The 4711-nt window shown below is 42.0% G+C and overlaps 1 long non-coding RNA gene across 1 annotated transcript in view; it reads left to right on the top strand.

The window, feature by feature from the left end:
* Window positions 1-1373: 1373 nt before the first annotated feature.
* Window positions 1374-4711, top strand: part of LOC119280620 — a 4273-nt gene continuing 935 nt past the window's right edge. Inside the window, exons 1-2 of the long non-coding RNA XR_005138124.1 lie at window positions 1374-1427; window positions 1518-3436. This is a non-coding gene — a long non-coding RNA (uncharacterized LOC119280620). The remainder of the gene's footprint in view (window positions 1428-1517; window positions 3437-4711) is intronic.

The following is a 4711-nucleotide window of genomic DNA, read 5'->3' as shown; positions in this document are numbered from 1 at the left end:
GGCGGCACCCGCCTCCCCAGGCCGTCAGCGGCCAGATCCACCGCAACAAATCCCCCTCCTCCCTCCCCAACAACGATGAGCAGCAGCAGAGGGAGGGTCCGCCACCTCCTATGAACAGAGAGAGAGAGAGCGCGAATCCCCTCCCTCCCCCACTCCCGTCTCGTCTCCACCAGCAGCGCGGCCAGCCACTTGAGGAGCCGCCTCCCCTCCCCTCCCCTCCCTAGGGTTCCGCCTCCCTCGCCGTGCTCCCATCTCCTCCCCGTACCCCACCCGCATCGCCATCACCGCGCCATGGCCGACGCCGATGAGCTGGCCACCGCGTGCCAGGACTCCGACGACGCCGCTGGCACCGGCAACCTCTTCCAGGTCATGCGCGCCGTCGAGGACGCCGAGGCCACCATCCATCACCAGGACACCTCCCCCCTCCCCTCGCCCATCTCTTTTCTCACCCCTGCCAATATCACTGACTCAGTCATCCATTCTCCCCCTCCCACGCCACCGCAGCTTGAGGAGAATAGCCGGCTCAAGGAGGAGCTGATGCGCAAGACCCGGGAGCTCGACAAAATCGTAAGTCCATCCATCCATCCATCCATCCCTCGCCTGTTGCCTTGCCAATGCATTGTTTCCCCAAATCAAACCCACCGAATCTGGCAACTATGCCTACCTGGCTATTACTACTACATATGTTCTTTGCATGTTCTGATATACTTAGAATTAGTACTGATACTAATGTTACTTTTATCTACTACCACAGATACAGACATAGTACTATTTTTATAGCGTCTTGCACTTGTTTCATACATCGCCTGCAAGCCTCACTCGCCCGCACACTTAGATAGTACTGAATGGAAGACAATTAAGGTTGAGCCTATTGCAGCTGCAGGGAATCTAGAAGCTTGAGAAGTACTGAAGAACCTCCCTTTGCAATGTTGAAGCAGATCAAACAGTGGGGAGCCCATCCAAGCTAATTGGCATGGTTCCTAGCTCTCATCTTTGTCTCTATATCATCAGTATTGATGATAAACTATCATACATTATATTCTTGGATTTAGAACATTCCAAATCAGGATATATGGTGCACTTGGGAAAAGCTCTGTGTCATGAGGGAAAATTCTGCTATCGAGTTTGCATTTAATGAATGTGTTACCCTCTGGAACCACATGGGTAGGCTAGGGAGAAGTTAAAAAAGTGCATTCGTCTCACAATGATATGCTACTACAATTAGACTCTGCCTATCTAGGAACATGTTTCTTCCAAAACCACATTTATCTCTCTGCAATAGTTTTGAAGTTTACATATTATGTATATTTATTACCATATCCTGCTTAAACCTTTGGGCCTTCTTTGTAAGAATATCTTTATTTTTTCAATTGCAGCTTTCTCCTCGAACCATCGTCATGAACCAATCAACTATTTGAGAATTAAAGGTATGCCAATATACTTGACTACTATTCTCATGTTGCTTTGCTATCTGCTATTTTCGTACCTCACTTGATGTGGTGCTTTTTGTTATATAGATGCGTTGCAGGAAAATGATGGGGCAACATATAATGAGGAGTGGCAGGTTGTAACAGAATTAGAAGCAGCAGATTCATAAAGTATGGGTGCAGGCAGCATCAATTGGCAAATGTTAAGTAAGCCGTAACCTTCTCTCTTTTTCCTGCTCGGTGATATGCGCATGGTTGCAGCTACTGTACTGAATACAGAAGAAACATGAGCATGGTAGATACTGATTACAAAAGGTTTCTTCGTTTTTTCATGTTGGAGACAGTGACAGTACCTTACCGATTAAATTACATTCTTTCCTATTAGAAAGTAGTGTATACTCTCTAGCTACTTAATGTTCTGTTTCTTGGTTGTAGTTTATTTACCATTTGTAACTTCAAAATGTTATGTCAGACATGCTCTAATTTTTTATGCCATCAGAGATTTCAGCTCATATTACTTCCTTTATGCTTATGGTTGGGTAGTGATGCTTTACTGATTAGGTATTCTCATCATATCTCAATCTACTGTTACAAATATTATTTGATTTCTTTCTCTCATAAACAGGGCACAAGTTGCCCCTTCTAATTGATATGTGTTGTATCTACATGGTGCAGTGGTGTGTTTTGTAGAATATGTACAGTCGCACTTTGTTGTATCTATATTGTTGTTGGTCCTTGATTTAATCTGGTTATAAGAGTAAGTCGCACTTTGACCCGCTCCCCGCAATGGTTGAATGGCTTGTTTTAATTTGCTGTGACACTACTACTTCTATTTTTTCGCAAGTTACCATTTGCAGCTATTTGTTCTTACATGCTACAAATAATAATGCTACAAGATTTTTGTTGATAGTTTTTTAGTAGATAATGCTGGATTGTTCATGTAAAGAGTGATCGAGGTGCTATGTCCTAGAAGTAACCTACTGATTTGTTTGCTGGTGCTACTCGCATGTACCGTGTTGTTGGGTTCTTCCTTACACACGCGATTCTGAGCGATCTATGCTTCACCTCTGCCGCGTGTGGCCGCACTGGTCATGCTCCTGCTGGTTGAGCTCCTTCCCCTCTTATGTTCATGTACCATTTTGTAGGACTGGCTAGCAAAAATGCCTTGGGTTTCTTCTTGTGCAGCAGATTCTTAGGTAGCTAGGTTCCAGAGGAGGACTTTTGGGGGGCTTTCTTGTTTTGTTGGTGCCTTGCCGTCAAGTAGGTCCTTGGATTTAGCTAGGCTATCTGTTTTATTGCTTGGTTTTCTGCCTGTTAAAGAGAAGCTTAGGTCTATATAGATTCTTGAGGTAATATACATGGTTTCTCATAGTTTAGTTACATATGATTTCTGGGTTCTGACTCCTTCATGTTATTTTCATTATTTCTCCTCTTTGTACCATCGTTTATTTCAATTTTCGACATAAGGACAGCTTTGGTGGCTTCAAAATATGCATGACCATATTTACTTGCGCTTTTTTTATATATGATTGCTGTTAGATTCTTCTAGAAACTTTGTTGTTACATTAGCGGTCTAGCTAGATTGCAAGGAAGGGGCTGTATCTTTCCTTGCTTTGTTTGTTTGATCCTGGACGCCTTGTTTGATCCTGGTAGATGGGTGTCAGTAGGTGAACTAATTGATTCTGATTTCATAGGATTGTGCATGCTTCTCTTGTGGGCATTCTTTTCATTATATTATTAGTTTTATCCTGCTCCTGATTTTGCTATTGGCTGCGTTTTTCGGTTAGTGTCCTGTTGTTGATCGGTGATATGTCGCTGATTGTTGCTGCCGCTCGGTTGATAAGTTACAATTCATGTTTTTTCTACCCCTACTTGTTTGTGAGGAGACAGTGCTCGGAGGAGGCTGGACGCATGGGGCAACTCGCGGAAAAGGCCGGACACATGGAGGTAGCGTGTCGAGCTCAGTTGCAGCGACGAGCTGTGCTACTGCCTCGGCTGCAACCTCATAGGTGAGCTCGTTCTCTCCTCGACTGCTTTGTTTTTCTTAATTTGCAGCTATGTTCATTTCCCATGGACTACAAAGTTTATAATACGTCTATGGAGTACAAACACACGGCTCCAACTCCTTTGATTTGCATCCATGGAGTACAAACACGCAGCTCCTACATTTAGTACACCACACATGCACTTGGGTTCGATTAGGTTCAGTAGTACTACTAGGTTTTGTAAATACTCCTAAATTCAGTTAGGTTCAGTAGTACTCCTAGGAGTAAATGGGCATCAAGAGAACATTTTTGCATGTGTTTCATTGTTCGAGTCTCTCATCAGTGCATTAATCCCAATCTGGCACAAGATATTATTCTCTGTTCCTCTTTCATTTTAGTTACTTCTAGAGAGAATGGATCTTAATTTTGATTTTATGAATAGCCACATCAATTCTCTGAATGCGCCACACATAAATAATTAGCTCTCTTCACTTTGATATGAATTTAAGAGTAATCAGTAGAGGTTTGGATTCATGGTCACAAGATCTAAGATCGGTTAACTTGCTTTGTAATAGTGTAACAAAAGACATTTTGGGATCATTCTACTTTGATTTTCGTTTGCCATACTTACTAGCTCACCTGATTTACCAGTTGTAAGCTTCATTGATCCAAAACCATTTTAGCCATCATGGGATCGAAGTTTGTAGGCCCCCCTTGAATAAGCTAACATTTCCACCTTATTGTGGGTACCACGATAACAGTAATAATAAGTGGCACAAACAAACATTATTTTGTTTGTTTAGATGATCTATTTCGTAACTTATCATGCATTGAAATAATGAATCTCTTGCTATGTATTATTTGTGCAATTCCATGCTACTCTAGGTGGAAGTTATGTGTTAGTATTTTCATTATTAATGGATGAATAGATGTATTGTGGTAATATATATTTTTGGGCACCCTGTGTGATAATATTTTGAAAGAGTCTAACTCCAAAGAATTACATGATGCAAGGGGTATAACTCTGGTTCACATTCTCATACATAGTTCTCCTTATAATGTAGATCGATGATATATGATGCTTTGGTTGAAGGAATGACTGATGCTATTTTCCGTCCTATGGGTTTTGGCTACTGATTTTTTATTGCCATAGTTTATTGTTTGCCATCTAAAAGCGGATTCTAAGGGTCCTTTAATTTGCAACCAATTAAACTGCTTGGTTCCTGATTCATATTTGTTTGTCTATATTATGGATAACCGATTAAGGACCATTGCGTTGTGCCAGTTGTTTTTCGCAGG

The sequence above is a fragment of the Triticum dicoccoides genome, chromosome 3B (assembly GCF_002162155.2).
Source record: "Triticum dicoccoides isolate Atlit2015 ecotype Zavitan chromosome 3B, WEW_v2.0, whole genome shotgun sequence".
In the NCBI taxonomy this organism is placed as follows: domain Eukaryota; kingdom Viridiplantae; phylum Streptophyta; class Magnoliopsida; order Poales; family Poaceae; genus Triticum; species Triticum dicoccoides.
Note: the sequence above shows the minus strand (reverse complement) of the source record. Positions and strands in the feature narration are given on the sequence as shown.